This window comes from Balaenoptera acutorostrata, chromosome 13 (assembly GCF_949987535.1).
Source record: "Balaenoptera acutorostrata chromosome 13, mBalAcu1.1, whole genome shotgun sequence".
Lineage (NCBI taxonomy): Eukaryota > Metazoa > Chordata > Mammalia > Artiodactyla > Balaenopteridae > Balaenoptera > Balaenoptera acutorostrata.
In genome coordinates, this window is record NC_080076.1 from 79,734,864 (window position 1) to 79,759,956 (window position 25,093).

General features: G+C 41.9%; 1 long non-coding RNA gene across 3 annotated transcripts in view; it reads left to right on the top strand.

Annotated features, from left to right (window-relative positions):
* LOC103012402 (uncharacterized) overlaps positions 1-25,093 on the top strand; it is a 234,960-nt gene that overhangs the window by 47,856 nt on the left and 162,011 nt on the right. For all 3 annotated transcript variants that reach the window (XR_450824.2, XR_003623208.2, XR_003623207.1), the window contains exon 2: positions 23,622-23,826. This is a non-coding gene — a long non-coding RNA (uncharacterized LOC103012402). The remainder of the gene's footprint in view (positions 1-23,621; positions 23,827-25,093) is intronic.

Consider the following 25,093-nt stretch of genomic DNA (forward strand, 5'->3'; position numbering starts at 1 on the left):
TCAATGCTTCTTAATACCCATGTTCCAATTCTGTTTCTGCTCTAGCCTATGGTTCATAATTTGGGTATCATGCACCCCCTTGATCATCTATTGAGAGCTATGAACTCTCTTTCAAAAACATTACATGCAGACAGTGAAATTGGTGAATGCAATTTCAAAGGGCTCACAAGCCCCCTGAAGCAGTCGCTGGTTTCCCTGGGGGGTCCATGGATTCAAGTTAAGACCTTTTAAAAAACAACCATTGCCACTCAGAACAGGGTAGTGGCTAAGTACCCTACTCTAGAGTTAGGCAAATCTGAGTTGAAATCCATGCCGTGACCATTTCTTCCCACTTCAGTCAATTACCTAGTCACTCCGACCCTCAGTTTCTCTGTTGGTAACTTCTAGCCCACATCTTATATTGTTGTGAGGATTACAGGAGTTCATGAATGTGGAATGTTCACCACGTGTGTCATTGGGAGTCATAGTGCCATTGGCGATAACCGCTATTACAGTGTGATTTCCTGCCTCTTCCGTTCCTGCCCCAGGAAGGAGACTCTCAGGAGAGGGAACACTTTATATACTCAGGCCTCAGTTTTCTCCTCTGACAAATGAAATAGCCCTGACACATAGCCCTATCCTGTCAACACACCACCTTGATTAGGAGGCACAACCAAGCTAAGAGAAAGGAAAGGGTTCTGTTAACTACAGACGCCATGAATGTGTGTCTCTGGTATGATTATCATTCTTTTACATGGAAAGTTTTGTTGATCTGTAGTTGGGGAGCTTCCAAATCTATAGGCATGTGGGGCTCCCTTGAAATTCCAAGAGGGAGAGCAAGAAAACTAGCTTTCTGGTGTGTGGCTAATCCCAAATATTTGTGTGATGCTAATTAATATTTCACAAAATTCATCACATCAAAGCCATATTCAAGGATTCTCTCCCTTGACTTCCTAGAAGGAGAAGATAACACAGATATAAAGGAATTCCTTTAAATTTCAAAGGAGAGAGGAGAGAGACGGGGACTTGAATATTCATTGAGCCAATACATGTATCTGAGCCCAACTCAGCACACCTAAGCAGCTCAAGAGAAGGTTACAAGGCAAACACACTGATGAAGAAAGAAAAAGTGGTCCATGGAAGGAAGAAACTCTAATCCCCAGAATGCACCCAGCATCCATCCATTCCCCAGTGGACTAATAACATTTTGAATGACAGGCACTGTCATAGACCCTAGAGAAACCAGGATGGATAAGGGTCTGGCTTGGCCTAAGGGGCTGCCAGAATAATGAGAATAATAATAACCATCAAAGCAGGCATCATGCCCCGCTCTTTACCTGCATCAATTCACTCAACAAATATGTACAGAACACTTCTTATGTGTTGGGTGCTGTTGTCAAACCCCTTCCCTTTCCCTGTCTTCCTGGACCCTGATGGAATCCTTTTATCTTTGGCATGAATACATGAGGGAAGATAAAGACGAAACCAGACAGAGAGGCATAGAAAAGCCAGCCAGGTGAGGAGGAGAGAGGGAGTTGTCAGGCAACAAAATTTAGAGGACTCTTGTCCGTCCAGTTCTATGAAGACACAGTTTCACCATCCACATCATTAGCAGACAGTTGCATGGGGTTGTGGGCTAATTTATGACTTGGAGATTGCTGCCTGTAGCATAATTCACCCAGGGAAGTAAGGCCTATGTCAATATATGTTTAAGTAAAAAGGTTCTGGAAAACCCCCAGGGGTCAAGCTGGGAAAGAGGCCTCTGACTGCCAAGAAAGGAGAAGCAAGGGTGGAGACTGATGGCAGGGAGAAAGGAAGGGAGGTGAGAAGCATTGAAGCTCAGTAAATACAACTATTTTATGCCCAAATGCAGTTCTATAGCCACATGAGAACCAGAGAAGCTAAGGAAATGAACTTGGAGTTCATCTGCCTGCTTCCTTTTGTTTAATCTATTTAATGCACTAACCTATTCAATGTGTTTCAACATATATGGATTTAATATACTTACTAAATTGATTGTGTATTTAAGAGGACAAATGGCAATATCACATGTATATGCAAATCTATGTATATACATCCTTATCTGTCTATCTACAAATAGATACCTAGTACATTGATATAAGAAATAGTATATTTCTGAATATACTATTATATTCTGAAATATACTGAAACAACAGAGTTTCAGTTTTTACTGTTTTATTTGACAAATTCTTTAATGGTTAGTTCTCAAAGGGATCTGAGAAAGTTACAATATTTATTTACACATATACACTAGTTATGGCAATGAAATCAGTTAAGCATTGCATTAAGAGCTAGATATGTAATCTCTCATCTGATTGCTGAGAATAACCCTGCAAAAGGCATAGTGTTAGCCCCATTCTATAGATGAGAAAACTGAGGCTCAGAGAGGAGATTATTCCACTTACACTCTCTGCCTCTCGATTTTCCCACGTGCAATATGGGTTTAATCCTGTCTGCCCTCAAGTATATTGCAGCTCCTCTCAGATTCTTAGCCTCGTCTTCTCTAAAATGATTGTTTGAAGGATGGTAAGAGATGGGCAAGTACAACCAGGCTCTAGACTTGCATGCGGAACAAGTGATTTTCCCAGAAACTTCTCAATGTGTGGTTAACCTGGGTATAATGGCAGCTAAAGTTATCACGTGTCTACTGTTTTCCAGAACCAGAAAACAGTCATTTTAACTCCCAGCCTAGAGCCTTATTTTTCAAAGGTTAAGTAGAGAAGTGGGGAGATAAGGATGAAGTGTGCAGGTGTTATTACCCCACTTGACAGAACAATATATTGATGTAGAAAGGTTTCAGCATCCTTACTTTGCAAGCCAGCATGCCTTCCAGACCTAGCTACTAGCTACTTAGCTGCATCCCTTGGAATTTAAACATCTACAGTTCTTCTCTCCCATCTGTCTTATCTGTATGAATCTTAATGTCCTTATAATTTCAGGTAGTTCTGGCATCACATTTTTGATGCTCTGTATCTGGGTTCTCTTCCCAGGAGTTTCTGGAACTAGGCTGAAACATCATGCCTAGAAGCCCAACTCATCATTTATGTTATAAATTCCCTTCCTTCTTTTATTCTAATCCATCGTCCTGGTAAATTTTGGGAAACTGACCTACAGGATGGCTGAACTACTGTGAGGGGATGTTGCCGCCCGCATTTTCACTACACGAAAAAATTCAGAGCCACAAATGGAATCCTGACTGCCTTAAGTCTTCAGATGGAGCATGAAAGATGGGCCAAACGTTTTTCCAGATCCAAAATTGGAGATACAAATCTGGTTCAGTGCTAGGATTTAAAGATTTAACAAATAAAAATGCAAGATGCTAGGTAAATTTAAATGCAGAGAAATGATGACTAAAATTTTAGTGTAAATATAGCTCTTGTAATATTTGGGATACACTTATAATAAATAAATAAATTTTTTAGTTATCTAAAATTCAAATTTAGCTGGATATTCTGTAGTTTATCTGGCAATCCCAGTTGGATCCAAAGCTTGAACATTGGTGTGAATTTAGAAGAAATTATAAATGAATGGTAAATTATAGAAAATGGGTAGGTCCAGCCCAAATATTTCAAGGTGGAATGTCTGAGCAAACTTCTCCTGTGGCTACCTTGAGTATGAAAATAGCCAACACTGACTAATTCCAGGCATGAGCCTCTAAGACAAGCACGTTACATGCAGGCACTCAGCAGCTTACCACAACTCCATGAGATGGGCACTAACAGTGTCCCCATTTTGCCAAATGGAAAACCGAGGTCTGGATATCTTACAACAAATACGTGGATTTTACTAAAGCTAGAGCGTTTTAGGAATCAATAGGACCAGACCCCTTGGTATTTCTTATAGATCACAGAGGTACAGAGACTGAAGGTCACTTGCCCCTGGTCCCACACTGGTCGTCAACAGAACCAGGGTTCTGACCCCGTCTGTGTGCTTTACCGCTCCTTTCTAATTTCTTCCAAATCTACACCAGCTTTGATCCAACTCAAGTTCCACTGAGCCAGCTTTAGAGAAATTGAATTTCCTTAATAGGTTTTCCTAGACAATTGGCTTGAGAGCCAGGAAAATTCCAAGAGAGAATTAGGTAGATGTTAGAAGTCCTCCATTCTGTTTCTGGCTCTGCCACAAACAGGCTGCGCAGACCTGGGCAAATCGCTTGCCCTCTCAGAGCCTCAGTGTGGGGTCTGGCAAACAAAGGGGGACCTACACAGCGACCCCCAAAGTCCTTTCTGCAGTAGCACTCTGCAGTTCTAAGATGCCCAATCCCTGCAAGCTTCTGCACTGGAACCCAGCCCTCACACACCCAGCATTTTAGGCTGATACAATAGACAGCAGACAAATCCCATTACAGACCACTCTGTGAGTCTCCACTTTGTCACTGACTGTTATGTGACCTTAAATAGGCATTCTGCCCTAATCTCCATGGGCCTGGCCTCTCCTATTAGCAGCTGGAGACAAGGATATTTACCTGTAATAAAGCTCTTTGAGCTCCTCAGATAAAGGGCTTTGCATTAACAAAGCTCAAAGCGGATTTTTTTTTTTTTTTTAATGGACCAGCACACTGGCTTTGTTTTGTGTTTTTGTGTTTCTTTTCCCCCTTATACTCCAGAGAAGTGCAAAGTCGTGTTTGCCCTCCAAATTCTCTCTGGGTTAATTCATTGTTCGCTTCTGGGTTTGAATAGGCCTTTTTTTTTTTTTTCTAGACTATATGCTCCCAAACTTTCGCGGTTCATGATGAGTTTAGTATCTTAGTAATTTTTTCATTATGCCCTTAACAATTCTGTTTATGAAGTCATTAGCTTCAAAAAATTAGTATTTATGCCCTAACAAGTTAGTACCATTTGAAAAAATAACACATGGAAAATAGAAGAAAAAAGTATTATTTCATACTTAAGTGAGCCCAGTTACTTACTAATGGGATATGTGTGCCTGTTGGACCCTGCATGATTTCTCAAGCCTTGGAATCAGATTGATCACTGCCACTTTCATTTCATCTTCCACATTGATTTTTGTGAGATACTTGCTTTTTTTTTTTTTTTTTTAAACACGGTCAGTCTCAAAAACCCAGCTTCTCAAAGACACGGAATTGTTGAAATTAAAATAGTGAGACAGGATGGAGTAAGCTCATCCCACTCTTTTCCTCCTGCTAATTATAACTAAAATCCCTGGAAAATGTACATAAAGCAACTATTGAAGACTCTAAAAGGTAGAGGGAAAAAAGAGGACTGTCTAGAAACCTTAGCCTTCTATGTATTCACTACTGGGCATTTGAATAGCTTACAACCGAGACATACCAATGGGTACAGACAAACATCGCCCCCAAGAATAAAAATCCTGCTCTTCTGAATTGACAGACTGGGGAGAAGACAGCCCTGCAGGACAGATCTCTTTTGACTATACCTGCTCTAGTCTAGGTGAACACTATGAAAGAAGCCCCATCCTCCCTTTTCGCACCAGGTGTTGCAGAGATGAAGGGGTAAAGCCCTGTTGACCATCCCCATCCTGCACTAATGTGGAAGCACTCCTTCCCTTACGCATCAAATGTTGTGGTGACTGTGAGGTAAAGCCCTGTTGGCTATCCCCAAATAACAACAAAGATGTGGTACATCATCCTCTTCTAATTAAAGAGTAAAGAGGAGTAAGGATTACAAAGAGAAGGGAGCTGAAGAAAGGGATTCTTTAAATCTGTATGTAGAATGCTGGGTGTATCCTCAAGTAATCCATGCATGAAACTAACCAGAATCAACACACACACACACAAAACCTTTAAGAACTAAACTATCGTGGAGAACACCACTCAGATTTCAGAATGGCATCTAGGTAGCACATAGGTGTGGCATACCAGCATGGTGTTGCAAAGGCTTTGACAACTAGATTTATATTCAAATCAGAGCCCTGCAAAAATGGACTAGAATGTATGTTCTGAACCTCAACTTTTTGACTGCTTGCTAAAATATAAGTAGGAACCAGAGTCACATACTACTCAAAATGTCTAGGATACAGTACAAAATCACATATACCAAGAACCAGAAAAATCCCTTTCAAATGAGAAAAGACAATCAATAGATGACAATACAAAGGTGAGACAGATGCTGAAATTATCTGATAAGAATTTCAAAGCAGTGAACATTAAAACATGCTACAACAAGCAATTACAAATAATCTTGAAACAAAAGGAAGAGTAGAAAGTCTCAGCAAAGAAAGAGAAAATATAAAGAAGAACCAAGTGGAAATTTTGGAACTGAAAAATACACTGACCAAAACAAAACGCTCATGGGATGGGTTCAGTATCAGAATGAAGATGACAGAGGAAAGAATCAGTGAACTGGAAGATAAATCAATAGAAACTAGTCAATCTGAACAGAAAGAAAAACAGACTGGAAAAAAAAATTAAAAAAGGAATAGAGCTTCAGGGACCTGTGAGATAACAATAACAACAACAACAATAACAAATATAATATTTGTTTTATCAAACTTCCAGAGGAGAGGAGAGTGTGGGGCTGAAAAATATTTGAGAAAATAATGGACAAAAAAATTCCCCAGGGGGCTTCCCTGGTGGCACAGTGGTTGAGAATCTGCCTGCCAATGCAGGGGACATGGGTTTGAGCCCTGGTCTGGGAGGATCCCACATGCCGCGGAGCAGCTGGGCCCGTGAGCCACAATCACTGAGCCTGTGCGTCTGGAGCCTGTGCTCTGCAACAAGAGAGGCCGTGATAGTGAGAGGCCCGCGCACCGTGATGAAGAGTGGCCCCCACTTGCCACAACTAGAGAAAGCCCTCGCACAGAAACTAAGACCCAACACAGCCATTAAAAAAAAAAAAAAAAAAAATTCCCCAATTTTGCAAAAGACATAAACCTACAAATTCAAGAAGCTAAGTGAATACCATACAGAATAAACCTAAAGAAATACATACTCAGATGAATCATAATCAATTTTCTGAAACCTAAAGACATTTTTTAAAAAATTAAAAGCAATCAGGGAGAAGTGATGCATTACACATAGGGGGAAAACATTTCAAATGACAGTGGATTTCTCATCAGAAATCATGGAGGCCAGAAGAAAGTGTCATATTTGTAAAGTGCTGAAAGAAAAGTCTATTGTAAATTCTATATCCAGAGAAAATATCCTTCACGAATGAAGGTGAAATAAAACTTTCTCAGATGAAGGAAGACTAAGAAAATTTATCCCCAGCACGCCTGCTTTAAAAAAAATTGCTAAAGGAAGTTCTTCACATAGAAAAGAAATGATAACAGAAAGAAAATTGGAGCATCAGCAGTGAAGAAACAGCAGTAGAAATGGTAAATATCTGGTACATATAATAGATTATTTTCCTCTGAGTTTTCAAAACTGTGTTCAATGATTGAAAGCAAAAGTTACAACATGGTCTACTGTCGTTCTCAATGTACATAGAGGTAATATTTACAAAAACTATATTATAAAGGGAGAGAGTTAAAGTGACATAATTGGTAAGATTTCTATGTTCTGAGTTTACTGGAAGCCATAAGACTGTTATATATATATATATATATAATATATGAATATTGAAAATATATAACAAAATATTATATTCATCTAATATATGAATATGATGTGGTAATATCATACATCATATTAATATAGTAGACAAATATAATATATTATCAATATTATTAATATATAATATATTCAAGACTATACCATATTATATTAATATTGAATATTATATGTGTACATATAAATTCCTAGAGCAAACACTAAAAATTAACACAAAGAGCTATACAAAAAATACTACAGATAAATTAAAATAGAATACAAAAACATGTTCAAGTCCTGCAGGAAGATAAGAAAGGGAAACACAGGAGTCAAAAATGGGACAAACAAATGCAAATAATAGAATGGCAGGCTTAAATCTTAGTATATAAATTATTACATTAAATGTAAATGACTAAACACATCAATTAAAAGATAAAGACTCACTTTAAATATAAAGGGATAGATTGGTTGAAAGTAAAAGAATGGAGCAAGGTGTATCATGACAACACTGATCAAAAAAAAGGAGTGACTATATTAATATCATAGGAGGTAGACCTCAGAGCAAAATGAATGTAGTGCAGTGTAATATTAGAACCGTGTACTTCTTTGATAGATGTAGTTCATATGGTGTCCAATAAATGTTAAGTATCTCTATTTCCATTAAAAATTTAAAATATCTTGTGCAACCCTGTGAATTCTATGCATCATCCCAGAAAGCCTTGAAACACAGTTTGGGAATCACAATTCTAGACCCAAACAAGCTGCACAATTTTCAGTTGTAAGTTGATTCAGCTGGCCTCCATTCCTGGGGAAACATGAGGAGAAGTTGAGGAGGTGGGGTGTTATAGTAAGTGGTCAACTATGGCCCGCTAGGAGGACAGTGCTGGGGACATTTTCCAGGGTATCTATGACTGCATCTCCTTTCCCCTCTCCTCTGATGATTACTCTGCTCCAGCCTCAAAGTCCTCCAAGTTGTTTTCAGATATGCCAGGCATGCTCCCATCTAGTGGCCTTTGCATGTGCTGTTCTCTCTGCCTAGAATGCTCTTCCCCTAAATATCTACATGGCTAATTCTTCAACCTCCTTAAGATTTTGACTTAAAGCTCATCTACTAGTGAGCCTTTGCTTGATCACCCTGTTTAAAATTGCCATGCACCTCTCTCTCAAACACTCCATATGAACTTTCCATTCTTTATTTTTCTCCATAGTACTTATCACTATGCAACAATCAATATCTGTTTGCTTATTTGGTTAGTATCTCTCTCCCTCAACTAATGTAATATCCACAAAGGCAGGGATTTTTAAAATTTATTTTGTTCACTGCTATGCCCCCAGCAGCTAGAATAGTGTCTGCTACATAGTAGGGATTTAACACATATTTGTTGAATAAATGTTAAAAGTGTTGATTGAGCTTCGAAGAAGGTCTCTCTGACTCATGTTATAATTCCGCACTTGGAATGAAGATTTAAGGGAAAGGAGAGTATCGGAGATTTATGGGTGAGGGGAAATGAAGTGAAAATAATTGTTTTTGATGATTAATAGTAACAATAGTAACCACCCTTTATGGAGTACAGACTAAGTGTTCAGCATTCTCCATACATGATAATCAATTTACCTCCCTTATCACTTTTCCTGCAATATACTCACCACTGAGAATTGTGCCTGACATAGACTGGGCACTCAAGGAATATTAGTTGAATGGATAAATGAACGAATGATCACAGGTTTTGTTTTATGGGGAGATTGCTCTTAAATAAGGAAGGTGCTTTATATGCTATATTATCAACCACGTTCCTATAATATCTTCATATCTAAAAAGGTGCTTTTACCATCACCTACATTTATATATGGATATGACTCCATCCTGGGATGTATTCATCATTATCAACACATTTTATGGATAAAGGAACTGAAACAAAAGAAGACATATAACGACTTAAGATTATGCAGCTTCTAAGTGATAGAGTCAGGAACTTATTCTAGCAAAACATTTATTTTTAACAGAAAATACAGCATATTTTAAATGTTTACACCTAACACATGAAAATATTTACACAAAAAAGCAACACAAAACAATCATGCTATATACAAAATAACCAATCCTTATGTATAGCAAATGTTTAGAAAAGGCACCCTTGTTTAAGGTTATATGAAATTATATGAAGGGTGTCTATGTGAGCCTATGTTGAACCTCATTTGAAGATAATGTCAAAAGCCCAAATTTGAGATCTCTGTTTTTCTAATTGAAGTATAATTACATCCAATAAAATGCACAGATCTTAAATTTATAGTTTGATGAGTTCTGACAAGTGTATACACCTGTGTAACTAACATCCCAATCAAAATGTAACCATTGCCATTACCCTACAGAGTTTCTTCATGTATTTTTTTCTGTCTATCCACTCATCCCTGTTTCCAAAAGGCAACTACTATTCTGATTTCTATCCCTATAGACTAGTTTGCCTGATCTTGAACTTTATACAAATAGATTCATACGGGAAGTAGTCTTTTGTGCTGACCTCTTAGCTCAATATATAATAGTGTATAAATAGTACGTATTTGGATGGTTATACTCTGTTTTCATGTTTATGAATTTCTGGATATTTACCACATTATTATTCAGGATAAGTCAACATAGGCTTAATTTTAAATAATGTTAAGTAAATTATAGTATAGATGGTATACACACAATGGATTGCTGTTTGGGAAATGTTGAATTCTGGCGTGGTAGTTAAGAGCACAGAGCCTGTGGTCACCATTCCTGGGTCCCTGGGTCTCTCCCATTCACTAGATTAGTGATTGAGTGGTAAACTAAAGCCTCAGTTTTCTCATTTGTAAAATGGATATGATTTTACTAATGCTCAATGGATTGCTGAGAGAATAAAATATATTTAAAAGTTTTGACTCAATACTTGGCACAGACCAATGGCTCAATACATGGCAGCTCTTATTAGATTCAGGATGGTTAAGAGGTTAAGTTATTAAGATCCTCTTTTTAGCTTTAGGGCTCAAACCACTAGTACAACAACTACAGACTACTACTTTCTTGGCTACCTCTTCCTGCTCTCCTTTGGGATGAGCTCCTAGCACCCTCAACTGGAAAGTCAGAGGAGCGTTAGAGTGGGATGGTCGCTCCGATTATTTCTCAGAGTTATAGAAATTCCCATTTCCTCAATTATAGGCATGAGTTTCACACTCAAGCTGTGAGTTAAGAAGATATTTGGGCATAATGTACTTTTCTAGTGTTTTACTGTGTAGGTCAAATTTCTCAGTCTGGCTGGAAGCTGGAAATGCGGTCTCTACTCTACACCAGAAATTTCTCTCTCAGCTTTTCACTTGTGCATAGCCTCACTTCTACTGCCTCAAACTTGCGTCTTGCCATCTGGAATAATGTAGAAGTCTCTCTGTCTGATCTTCCCCACTACAACGGTTTGGACTTGGTCCACGCACAAAGCTCATTGGTTCCTTCCTCTACTGAGACTTGTTTTAGGGCCCCAGAAAAAGCCATGTCCCCGTGTGGTACCCAAAACTTGTCAGGGGCTGTCTCTCTGGGCTCATCTCCCATCACTCTGCCCCTAGAACTTCAAATTCCATTCCACTCTCCATCAACACTGAGCTACTTGGAGCTCCTTTTACATCTTACTTCTTTCCTTTATCTCCTTACAGATGCTGTTTCCTCTTCATTGGAGCCTTTCCTCCTTGTCTGTTTGGCAAACTCCACTTCATCTGTCACAACCCTTCTTAGCTGTAACTTCTGTAAAGCTTCCCTCACTATCTCTCTCTTCTATCCCTTACTTCTTCCCTAATCTTTCTATTGGTTCAGTTATTGCAGCATTTTATGTGTCTGCATGTCTGCTTCTCCACTGATATTAATAAAAGCTAACATTGAGCAGTTACCACGGATCAGGAGCTGCTCTAAGCACTTTTTAATTTTGCCTCATTTATTCCTCACAGTATCCCTTTGGGTTGAATTGCTATTATTAACACCTCCATTTCACAGATTAGAAAACTGAGTGAAGCCACTTCTCCAGGGCTCCATGACTTGACAGTGAGCTCCATGACTGGATAAATGTAATAAATATTGGACACCCACCCTTGCGGATGGGATCAAGATGGTTGGAAGGTTGGGAAGCCTTTAGACTTCTGTTTTCTTTCCCTTCTGCTGCTTTTTTGGCATGATTGGAGGAAAGAGAGCTGCCGTGCCTGGACAAACCATGTATGGCTCCCTAATTCAAATTTCAAATTCCGTCTTCATGGACTCTGTGGCCAAAGGCTGAAATCAGAATTCTTGGTCTCAGCTCTTCTACCTACAAGCAGGTAGGACTGCCAGATTTAGCAAATGAAAAAATAGGATGTCCACTTAAATTTGAATTTTAGATAAACAACAACTAACTTTTTAGTATAAATATGTCCCCAATATTGCATGGGACATACTTACCCTAAACATTATTCATTGTTTGTCTGAAACACAAGTTTAACTGGATGTCTTGTAATTTATCTGGCACCCTACACTTGAGATAATGCTACCTTCCTGGCTGGGGCATTCAGTAGCCGCTAAAGAGAGGGAACATACTCTCATTCTGCACCTGCTTTTTGCCGAGTTTTTGGCATCGAACTCTACATTCATTAATTTAATCCTCCTAATAACCTTGGGTGGGTGGGTGGCTATTAACTGCTCTATTTTATAGATGTTTTTTCTAAGTAAAAGTTATTATTTATTGGCTTCTTATTTATCAATGAGACAGATTAAAGATGGCTGCATATTCTTTGGCATTCCTTCCATTGAGAGGTGGGAGTATATGTCTCCTCTCCTTGAATCAAGAGAGAGTAGTGGTATGATATTGCTTTGACCAACAGATTATGGTGCAAGTGATGCTTCCGCTTCTTATCTCTTGGAACATTCATTTGGGGGCAAACCAACTACCCTATAACGAGTCCAGCGACTCTACACCACCATGTTATAAGGAAGCCCAAGCCAAATGAAGAGGCTCTGGAGGATGAGATGCCATATAAAGAAGGATAAGTGCATGGGAGTAAAAAAAGACATCTTGGAAGTGGATCCCCAGCTAACTCCATGTGGATCCTAGTTGAACTGCCCAGCTGAACCTTTCTCAAATTCTTGACTTACAAAATCATGTGCAAAATGAGATGGCTGTTTTAAACTAAATTCTGGAGTTCTTCATCATGCAGCATAAGTAATTGGATCAAATCCAAGACCATTGACTGAGTTCTGGCCACACCATTTATTAGCTCTGTGACCTGGGTCTCCATTTCCTCACCTGTAAGATGGGGATAATTTCCAGTTTGTACAAGACGAAATTGAGGCTCTGAAAGGCTTAGTAACGTACTGGAAGCCACACAGCTAGTAAGAAGATCTGGAAGAGCCCTCATGTGCCCAACTCCAAAGCATGGCTAATAATATGTCTCCATTTCTTCCCATTCACACTAGCTTTGAAATCTATGCCTCAATTTCTCCATCTGTAAAACAGGGATGCTAATAATACCTTCTTTATAAAGTGTATTAAAAAACATGTAAAGTGCTTAGTTTAGTGCCTGGCACACAGTAAACAGCCAGTAAACATTCACAGCTATTATTATTTTATTATCTTCCCTGCCGAGGCTGGCAGCAAACATCCATTCTGTGCCTGCTTGCTTTTTCCAGGTCTCTAACTTGTGGGAAACCTCATCAGGAGGGCATGTTTAACTGAACAATCCAGAGCACTACCTTTTAATATTTAATGAATTCCTGAGACTCTTGGAGAGCAATATGAGACATATCCTGTAAAAATCTCTTAGTGTTAATAAAATACCACCCAACAGGTTGGCCATTACCAGCAGTTAAAGTTTTCAAGCAGGTCAAATAACTCCTTGCAATGATTTGTGTGTGTCCCTTTTCTGCCCACCTTTCTTCATTTTTAGGGAAACGTATGTTATTTCTCTGTTTAAGGTGTTGGACCTTGGGCTGTCTTCCCTCCCAATTCCAACCAGTGATTTCAAACACTAACGAGGTGACTCTGTTCCCTGCTCATCCATCACAGATGTGTGAACTCCAAGCGCAAAATAATAGCTGAGAAATTCAAAGATGGCTGCCAAAAAAGAGACCTTTTCAACAGTAGCTCTCTTACCTTTTCTGGGATTCAAGGGAGGCAGGAGGGGAGGGAGCAAAGTGCTCTTTCCTGATGGGAGGAGAGAAGGGAATTCATGTTTCCCTGGTGGTTAATACATGCCAGGACCTGTGGTAGGTGTCTTTCCATGCATCCCTTATAAAATCTTCATGATAAAACAGAATGGCTTTATGAGCTTATTTGCCAAATGGAAAAATAGAGGTTCAGAGAGGTGAAGCTCCTTGCCTAAGGTCACACAGCTAGGCAAGGGTAATGTCAAGATTGGAACCTGGGTCTTTAAGATCCTGAAGCCTCCAGTGGTCATTAACTAGAGGTACTCTTCAGAATCACCTGGGGAGCATTTTTGATATTTGTGTGTCCGAGCTTTCTCTGCCTCCTCCCCTTCTTCTTCTCTATCTCCCTGATTTCTTTCTCTCCCCTTTCTTCTTTCCTTTCACATATCATTTATTCATCATATTGCATTAACTGAAGTCCTACTATGTGCCCATGTTAGTATACTGGCAAGGTCCTTTGGTCGAAAACTACATAAATCAATTTCGGCTAGCTTAGGAAAAATAAAAGAAAGACATTTATTAGGATGACATGGAGATATCTCAGGATGTCAACATATAGCTGGACAACGAAGATTCAAGAAAGGAAGGGAAAAGGGCAGCTCTGGGGTCTTCAGTAGGGGAGGTTTCATGGGCCTTCACCCCACCGTGCTGCCATTGACATGCCTTGTGTCTCACCTTACCAGTTACTAGTTTCCAAGAAAGACTCTGATTGGTGACTGCCCCTGGACCAATCAGCTGTGATCAGATGAGCAGGGTCATGTGATGCATCACTTAGGGTATATCTGGAAGTAAGGCAAGATGTTTCCCCCAAGGAGAGAATTACCAGGAGCCTGGCATTCACCTCAAAAGGTGCCCACAGTCATACACTGGGCTGCTGGAATTGAAATGAAAGTCTGCCTTCAGGCTGATGAGTATCTGGCATAAAGGTAGCCACAAGGTTGGGTCTTAAGCAGCCATGGTCACTCTTCATTCACTCAAGCATAAGCATATGCAGTCCCCAAAATGCAAGCTCCTTGAAGTCCATGAATATGACTCTGGCTCAAGACTGTTACTGCTGGGCCTGGTTCAGAGCCTGCAGCATAGTTGGTACTTGTACTAGTCAAAGCGTTCTAGGTTCTTCTGCACTAATGCACTTATCCCTTAACCTCTGTATCTTAAATTAACAAATATTCATTTCTCACACACATGTCCTGTCCAGTGCAGTCACTCAGGAATCCATACAGTCACTCAGGGATCCATACGGTCAGGGATCCAAGTTGAAGGAGGTTCACCATGTGGAGTTCATTGGTTTCTGCAGCAGGGCAAGATAAACTATGGAGTATTATCTAGGGAATTTTCCTTGCAGTGACATATATCACTTCTCTTAATATTTCTTTGGTCACAACTAATCATATGACTCTTCCTGACTGCAAAGAGGCTGGGAAGTATAGACTCCTAAAGGAACACCAGCCACCAATGATAATAGTAATATCTGCCACAGTAGTCAACTAATATATGCTCAATAAAAGACTAAAAATATCTGATATTTTTGAGCCTTTACCATGCCCCACACATTGTGCTAAATGCGTGACTTATCGACTATCTCCTTGAATTCTCACAGCACCCTATGAGTTGGCATGATTATGGTTCCTATTTTACAGATGAGCAATTGGAGGCACAGAGAAACTAAGGCAATTGCCCAAGTTTACACAGATAGAAGTAGAGGGACGAGGCTTCAAACCCAGGCTCTCAGACCCTGGAGCCTGCCCTCTCAATAGCAAGTTACCCATTCTAACTACTCGGTAGGCACGTTGGCTACTCACTGTAGTGCAAGGCAGAATGTTGCAAGTATGAAAGAGGCCAGAGAAGCAAGGGCTAAGAAGAATGGAGTTGTGTTTTTTTTTTCCCAAGGAGGATGGTCATGGAATAAATTAGGGGGATAGTCAAGGTCTTTGAGCTGGATCTTGAGTTCTTACAGGAAGAACTCATCAAGCAGGTAAATGTGGGAAGTACATCTAGTTTGAGAATGTCCACTCCACCAGGTCAAGGCTTTGCCATGTTCACTGCTGCATCCCCAGTGCCTAGACAGTGTCTGTCTAATACAGAGACAGAACTCTGGCAATACAGAGCCTGAACGTAGTACCTGCTCATCAAACACTTGCTCTCATTGAGCCATGAATGAAATGAAATGCACCATGATACAGTGTAAGCTCTTCCCTGATCCAGGCTGCAACTGTCCTCAAGAGAAGGGGGAGCTCAAGCCATGACTAAGAAGGGGGCAAGAAGATGTCTTTCTGGAAGAGGTGCAGTTTGCAAGAATGGTGATCCCAGATTCCTGGGCTGGTGTCTTTCTGAGAAAACTGTGAGCTGGAAGAAAGCAAGTCAGACAGTCCCCGGTGGCATCCTGCTCTGAAGGTACAGGGTTTGGGAAGCACCCAGGTGCTTCTGATCATGAATGAGCTGCGGGTCTGCCCCGTCAGTGTTCTCCTGTTTGGGAGACAAGAACAGATGAACGGAATGTGGAGGATGGACGTGAGCAAATGTCACACTTGCAAAGCAGTTGCTGGAGGGTCACTGAGATGGGAGCCTGGAACTTTATCTCAGTTAAATCCCACTAAGTTTTCCCAGATTAGTAAGGAGACTTTCTTTTCTTTAGAGGCTTGTTTTATTAAAGTTTGCCTTCTCTGCTCGTGACATTCTACAATAATGGTAATAAAAAAGGGAGTAGTGGTGACTATCTCCCATCCTCTTTTTTAATAAGGGAATTTTACAACATCCTTTTAAAATATGATCTGGTAATTGGGTCACTGGTCTTTGAGATTCTTCCCAGGAAAATCTGTTGTTTTCATGTTGGTGTCTTTGTGCACAATCCTCGTTTGGCAGGTCTCTTACAGATGATGTAACAGATAACAAATGTGTTTAAAGCCCATGCACATCATCTTTCGAGCCTGATTTCTCAGACTCACAAACGTTTTGGACCTGTGGTCCTTAAGGATCTGCTTCCAGTTGGGTCACACCCAATAGCGCACGAACTGGACACCAAACTTTTGTTTAAACTCTTCTTTTTTTTTTTTGTCCGAAAGTTCCCTCTTTCTATCCCTACACATGTTGCCTGGCAAAATCATTACTTCCCTTTCATGTGAGACTCAGCTGCCATCTCCTCTGAGCAGGTGCTTAACGAAAGGTGAGGTGACAGAACCGAGAACCTTGAACCCAAGCTCTTTCCATCACTCCACATTGCAAAGGAGTAAGAGAGAGTGAGGCAGAAACTTGACTGTGGTTTTCTCATGATGTCACCTAACAGTATGGAGGCCTAAGTGCCAGGCACTGTTCTAAGTGCTTTGTGTAGATGAGTCTAGTTAGCTTGGGGTGACCAGATAGCCGGGTGACTCAGGATATTTATGCTCAATGTACCAGAGCAATTATTTATAGTGTCACCTTTCCCTCTCAAAATTTTCCTGGTTTACAAGAGAAATTGCAGATTCCCCTGATTTATTGCTCACAATAGCTTTGTGAGGCAGATGCTATTATTAGTCCCATGTTACAAGAGTGAAAACTAGGACTCAGAGGAGTGAAGTGACTAGCCTGAAGTCACACAGCTAGGAAGAGGTAAAACTCGAATTTGAATCCTGATAGATTGAATCCCTATCATGGAAGGGAGAATACTCTTTATCTCCAAGATTTAAAGAAGAGACAGTGATGTGTCATTATAAGCTGGGAAACATTTGGACACCCCGAATGGCTTTATAGAAGTCAGGGTGGGATCTGATCCTTTCATCCATTCATTTAACATGTATTTATTGAGTGTGGGTGTGCGCCAGCATGCAGGTGCAGGTGCAGGGTCGTGCGTCTACACAGACACACACACGCGCGCGCGCACACACACACCCTCTCTGCCCTTAGAGAGTATGAAGCCTGGAGGGGAAAACAGATGAGAGACCACGCTGATTACCACCAACAGAGCTTTCTCCTATACTTCCGTTTTACTCAAAAACAGAGTCCCAAACTGGCCTCTCTCTGGGCAAATCCAACATATTTGGTAGCTTACAGGATAATTTTTTTTAATAAAAAATTTTTGACAACAGTAAACATCACAGAACTTCACACTTAAAAAAATCAGCCACGTTTTTTATTTCTCTTGAAAAAAATTTGGTGGGTGTGCTAATATCCGGCCCACTTTCTTCCATGGCAGGGATTGGTTGAAGGAAGTAGCAATTCCCCTCTTTAAACGAGAATTACACTCTAGAGCTTAGCAGAAGCCCCACCTGGGCCACAGGAATCATTCTGTCACCTTCCTGGTACCTAAAGTCATTTGAGTTTACAATTCCTGTTTACATGTAGCTTCTTCCTTAAGTTTTCTTATGGACTCTTTCTTTTTTTTTTTCTAGGTTTTAAATATACTTATTTACTGAGTTTTTATTTATCCCTAACCTGTTGAATTCTAGGTATTTCTTTTTTTTTTTTTTTAAATAGCTCTGCTTATGCTGCAACTGCCTTATATGATGCCCAAGGCAGACATTGCTAATCAATCATGACTCTCCTGCCCATTGAGCCTGAAGAGCCTCCATTGCTCATTGCTTTCCCCACACAGCTCCAGGCAGCCACTGCTAATCAATCAGGAATGACATATACAATGAAACCCATTTGTTTTACTAACTTAATATCTACTGAAACTCCTTAAAGGCTGAGATGTATATTTTGTTCTTCTTTACTTATCCCCTGTCCCTCGAGGCAGGTCTAATGCTGAGACTTTCCCAGTGCAGTGGGGGAATAAACTGTTCCATGATAGGCCACGTCTGAGCCCATCTGTCTGCCCACAGGGGTCTACTTACTGGGCTTCTGGAAAAGGGGCCAAGTCTTCTGAAGGGAGGAGAAGAGAAAGGAGAAAACAGCTCCAGTTAATTGTCCCTTTCTCCTTTTTTTTTTCTCTTTCCCTCTTGCAAAAAGGAGAAAAGAACAATACGAGCCAGCCAAAAGCTCATTAATGCACTTGACCTTCCGAAAGAAAATTAATTCCAACTTCACACCTACCGGCTGTGTTGCTCAGCTTTGTCAAAGCGTTGCCATCATTAGGAGATGACATGGCTGGAGGGCACCAAGAGTCTGCCACCTCCCTACGCTGGGCTGAGTTAGTAGGAGCTGGCAGAAAGCACGCGGAGGCGCCGGCCCTGTCAGCTTTTCACTGTGAATTAAGCTCCCTTCTGTTGGCTCTGGAAATTGTTATCACTGTCGAGCTGCCCTGATGATTCTTACCAGGCTCCCTGACAGTGAAGGCCCGCAGAGGAGTGGCCTTGAGGGTCTTATGTTGGAGGGATGGCAGATTGTGTGTGTGTGTGTGTGTGTGTGTGTGTGTGTGTGTGTGTGAGAGAGAGAGAGAGAGAGAGAGAATATGGGCATCCGAGTGGGTGTGTGTATGTGTGGGTGTATGTCTGTGCATATAGGTGTACAAATACACTCAAGTGGGGACCTAAAAGGGTGTGCTTGGGTATCTGCGTCTGTACATTCGGGTGGATATAAATGTCATCCTGTGCATTTGTGGGTATGTGTGCTTTGCCAAGTGCACACATGCCTATACATAAGGGGACACATGTGCATACATGTTTAGAATGTGTGTGGTCACATATATGTATGTGAACAATGCATGGAGAGTGTATATGCAAGTCTAAGTGTGTAATTGTGAACATGTGTGCACATGTGCACGTGTAACACTGTGCATGTTTCTATGTGGACATGTCCACATTCACGCATGTGTGAGATTGTTTTCAGTGCTACATGATCCCACACAAGTCTCAAGGCATGTTTGAGCAAATCATAGACACCAAACTCCCTCCTCCTTTCTTAATGATGTTGATATTTGATATTGAAAAAAGTTAAGGTAATTATTGTGACAAAGGCCAGAACTTTTTGGACTTCTAGACTCTTTATTATTTTGATTTTAAATGATTATTTTGAAGTTTATGAGAGTTGGAAGGAACATGATCTTTTCATTGTTAGGAGCCTAATCTGGCCCCGCTGTACACGTGGGCCATGATACATTATGCACAGAAGTGTGTGTGTGTGTGTGTGTGTGAGATGCACATCCGTATTTGCATGGGTATTCATATGAACAGTAATTGCCTGTGTAGGTAGTTCTCCATGCACATTGGTGAAGTTTCGGTTTATTTTGAAAATACATGCAGAGCTTCATCTGTATCAGGTAGCGTTTTAGGAGCTGGGGAGAGAGGGGAGAGAGAGAGAGGCGGGTAAAACCCCGTTTCTGTCCTCGAGAAGTTTCCTCTTATTGGCCAATTATAAATATTTACCAGTAGATCCTCATGGCTCTATGTGGAGCTGGATTCTGAGGACATGTCCAGGCTCATCAAGAAGCCATTATTGGGCTTCCCTGGTGGCACAGTGGTTACTAATCCACCTGCCAATGCAGGGAACACGGGTTCGAGCTCTGGTCCGGGAAGATCCCACATGCCACAGAGCAGCTAAGCCTGAGCTCCACAACTACTGAGCCCACGCTGTAGAGCTGCAAGCCACAACTACTGAAGCCCGCGTGCCTAGAGTCTGTGCTCTGCAACAAGAGAAGCCACCACAATGAGCAGCCCATGCACCGCAACGAAGAGTAGCCCCCGCTCGCCACAACTAGAGAAAGCCCACGCACAGCAACAAAGACCCAACGCAGCCAAAAATAAATAAATAAAATAAATAAATTTATTTAAAAAAAGAAGCCATTATTGATTAGTGATGTCTGCCACAGACGTGGGATATGGGGTTTGTAACAAGTATGTCATTTATTTGCCAGAATCAGAATATCACACCCAAGATGACTCTTTGTAATCCTGGGTTCAATGTCCTCATTTTATAGCTGGATAAACCATGGCAGAAAAGGAAAGGGAGTTGCTTAAGCAGGGCTGAGTTTAGAGTGAAGGAAGTGAGGAGCTTAGGTTGCAAAATTTAAGGAGACACTGTCAGATCTGTGCAAATGCCCCCTCACTTGCCTGTCCCTGAGAGTGAATGCCTCCTTAAATTGTGTGCCCTAGATGTCTCATTTGTTTCACCTTAATCCCAGCCCTGGCTCAGTGTCACATTTAAAAGGATCACCACACACTCTGTTTGGAGACAAAGTTCAGTGACTCTATTTACTAGCATTTGTCTGATTGAAAGAAATAGAAATCAAATGAAGCTTAAGAAAAATGGGAATGGGGTTTCTCACAGAACCCAAGGGCAGGGGTTTAAGTAGGGTGAAGAAAGGTCTAGAACTTTGACCCTGGAGAGAATTCTATCTCTGTTTCTCACACTTGCTTCCATTATTCTTTCTGGGCTGAATAGCTTTTCCTGCTCCACCAGTTACAAGTTCTGTCCATCTGGGAAATTTTCTTGGTTTTCTCGTCTATACAATATTATTCGTCACTTCCTTACCTCCTTACCTTATAGGGTTTGTAAGGTGTAAGGTACGTAAACCATTCAAGTGGTTGACAGAGTAAGTGATATCAATCATCATCATCATCACCACCACCATCGCCATCACATTGTCATTGTCTCATCATCATCACCATCATCACCACCACCATCGCCATCACATTGTCATTGTCTCATCATCATCACCACCACCATCACCATCACATTGTCATTGTCTCATCATCGTCACCATCATCACCACCACCATCGCCATCACATTGTCATTGTCTCATCATCATCACCATCATCACCACCACCATCGCCATCACATTGTCATTGTCTCATCATCATTACCATCAACACCACCACCATCACCATCATTGCAATCATCATCATCATCATCATCATCATCTAAATTCCATGGAAAGGCACCCTAAGTTGCCCAGATTGGGCTAATTCTGATCCAGTTAATTACAGCCACATTAAATGTTGACCTTCTGGGATCCAATCCCTGTTGTTTGTTGGCAATTGGTGGTTAAGGGTGTGAGCAAGGCAGACACTCCCAAAGTTCTGGGGTATTCTCTGGTTTGGTTTTGTTGGAACCTCGCTGAGGGCAGTGGAGGGTTCTCTTCTGCTCCATTTGGATCTGTTGTTCAACCCACCCCCTCACCTGTTGAAGACCCCAACAGTGGTTCAATCTGTTCTACAACCATGCCTGCCTAGCCCCAGGTTTTGAGGTTTGAGCCCACTAATTGAGGGCTGCAATTAGTCTACAATTGGTTCTGATCTAGGGGATGCCACTGAGACCATTGGATCCAGGATAGGTAGGATTTGTGATGCAGGGGTGGTAGTGGTGAAGGGACAGCAGGATCAGGGAAGGTCTGAAGCTTTGCGTATTGCTGAATCATGATGGTTGTGGGGAGAGGAGAAACCCCAAACCCCAATTAGAATGAGGACCCAGGAGGGGAAGATGGCAACAGAATATGGAAGGGAATCTTTTTCTTTTTAATTAATTTTTATTGGAGTATGGTTGCTTTACAATGTTGTGTTAGCCTCCACTGCACAACAGAATGAATCAGCCATACACATACAGATATCCCCTCCCTTTTGGACTTCCGTCCCATTTAGGTTACCACAGTGCATTAGGTAGAGTTCCCTCTGCTATACAGTATGTTCCCATCAGTTGTCCATTTTATACATAGTATCAATAATGTATATGTGTCAATCCCAGTCTCCCAATTCCTCCCACCCCACCCCTTTCCCCCTTGGTATCCATACATTTGTTCTCTACGTCTGTGTCAGTACAGTGGCTTTGTCTGATGGCGAAGAAGAAGAAGAAGGAGAAAAAGATGGCGGAGGAGGAAGGGAAGGGGGAGGGGGAGGAAAAGGAAGAAGAGAAAGAGGAGGAAGTGGGGGAGGAGAGCAGTGAACAAAGGAAGCAGTAGCAGGAGCTGATGAGAGAAAAAGATGCAGCTGCTGCCTGGATACATCGAAGAAGCTGATAACGATGAAGATGAAGATGCTTCTGAGTCCACCCAGCTTCAGGGGAGCCAAGTTCTCATTAACACAGACTTCTGGAAATGGCCTCCTTCTCCCTCATTATGCTCGAATCTATAACGCACACCTGCCCTCTGGCCCACCCCCCAGCTCCCCCTCCCCTAAGAAGAAAAGAAAGGACCCTGGGGCCCCCAACAATTCCAGAGTTCTGGTTCAAAGGAGGGTGCTCGGGCTTGGAGAGCTGTGCCCTGCGGTGGAAAGGGGGCTGTAAGGGTAGCTGGTAAAACATTTACCTATGTGGCTGGATGGAGGAAATTGCTGATCCCGTATCACCAACCCCTGGAGGTGGGGATGAGGCCCCCATGACACAGGCTTGTCCAGGTGTGGAAAATATGGTCGTGCCTTTGCTTCCGATGCCCATATGAATAGATCTCACTTCTTCTTTTATCCAAGAAAGCCATGGAGATGATAATTAAACTAACTTCCATGTCTTGAGGGATCACAGTTTACTGGGTGCTGTGTTCAGCTTTTACATATTTTTCAGTCCTCACATGGGCACCATGAGAAAGTTGTTGTTATTAAATTGAAGCTTATGAAATCACTGACATTCAAATATTGCTAAAGTAGGAGATGGGCATTTTCATACGATTCAACCTATTATTATTATTGTTTTTGTTGTTATTGGAATCGCAGAGAGGTGAAATAACTTAGCCGAAGTTACCCAGCTCCAGTGTTAGGATAAGCTCCTTACCATGATTGGGAAGCTCACATGTTCTGGGTGCTATTATCTCCCGGGTCTCCATTCATAGCTGCTTCCCTCCCTCCCCTTCTCCAAGCCTCAGTTTCCACACGTGTAACTGAGGATATGACAAAGAAACTGCCATCTGTTAAGCATTAATATGTTCCGGCTCTGTGCTGAGCATTCTACCCCCGTCACCTGATTTTCTGCTCCCAGCCCCTCTCTGATACAGGAATTACTCAGAGCCGATGCATGCGTGGGTCTGAGCTCTGTGTCTGCACCTAGTAGAAGCCCAGCTAATGTTGCCCTTTTTCCTGTGACCCCTCTTTCAGGAGCCTCAGCGTCAGAACAGGAGGGCAGAGTACACTCTGCGACCAGGAAGTAAACCACCTTCCTCCTGGCCCAGCGAACGCATGCAAGGCAAGCAGCGGTCCCTCCCGTGGCTCGTTCCTAGGAAATCAGAGGCAGACAGGAACACGAGTCTTCCAAATGTCTTATCAGGGAGCATCAAAACGTCTCTCTTGCAGATGTGGATGGGTGAGTCTTCATGGTGGGTGAGTCTGGTGAGATGTTATGCCAGATCCTCTTCCTACAGCACCCGTTGGGGAATGAAAGGAGGGGACAGAAGGAAGCAAACGCTTGTCGTGTGCGCATTCGGGTTATTCGGATCACTTTGTTCTATTGCTGGTTCTTTGGTCAAACCATTCATTTGCTAACCATGCATGAACAGGGACTGTTCTAGGTGCATCCAGTAGCTTCTGATCTCACCGATCTTGCACATTTGTGTGTCTTTTAACTCTTTGAAGCCTGCAGCCTGAGACAGTTCCCCTGGCAGCCACTCCACCGGTGGCTGGTCCGGCTCCCTGGGTGCTGTAGGTGCTTAGACACTGACGGCTGAATTAGACTGTGTCACACTAAGGAGAATGGTACTGACCTCTGTGAGTTCATGTCCAGGCTCATCGAAGGCACATTGAAATACTCAGAAAATATTTGTCAGATGGAAGTGAATTGGAGCACAGACGTTCACATTTCTTTCCAAGTCTGGCTGGGGTTTGGGGAGAGGAGAGGTAGGGACTGTTTTTATTTGCTGTCGCTTTGGTTTGATTTTCACCGTATCGACTTCCCTGGAAGGGAAGGGGCCCCTCAGGTGAATGGCGAGGAACCCCAGATCAGGCCTGGCTTATATTCTCATAACTTTCTCATGTTACCGGCTCTGGATACCACCCCACAGGCCGCCTTATTGTGTAAAAGTCTCCCAAGCATCCTGGTGGACCCTGCGACCATCCTAAATCCCCCCAGAACAAATCCCCCAGGCATAACAGACAGGCATTCCCTAAAGTGAGTGACCCCCAAGCACACAAAAGGTGCACAAAAGGCAAAAAATAATAGCCTGCCTTCATTGCGCCTGAGGCCTGCGATGCAATGCCATAAAGCATTTGCTTTAGGATATTAAATGCCATTGGTGATGAGAACGTCGTGTAAGATTTGCTTTGCGATGTCTTTCTTCTCAAACTGTCATTAAAAATGATTTATAGGTGAGACCGAGTCTAAGAAACAACACGATTAGAATTGAGGGTTGGGGAGATCGGGTTTCCCGGGCAGTCTTGCCATGCCCTCCCGAGTCCCAGAGATGAAAAGCCTGTGTCAAAGTCAAGTGCGTGTATGCAGAAGGAACACGTGTTCCCTGCTGAGGTGAAAACAATGAAGCCTTGTAAGACATTGTAAACTGCCGGTTTCAAAAGGAGGATTCCAGAGGGCCAGGCTGGGGGACACTCCTTCTGCAGAAGCCCGCGGAAGTGAGGTT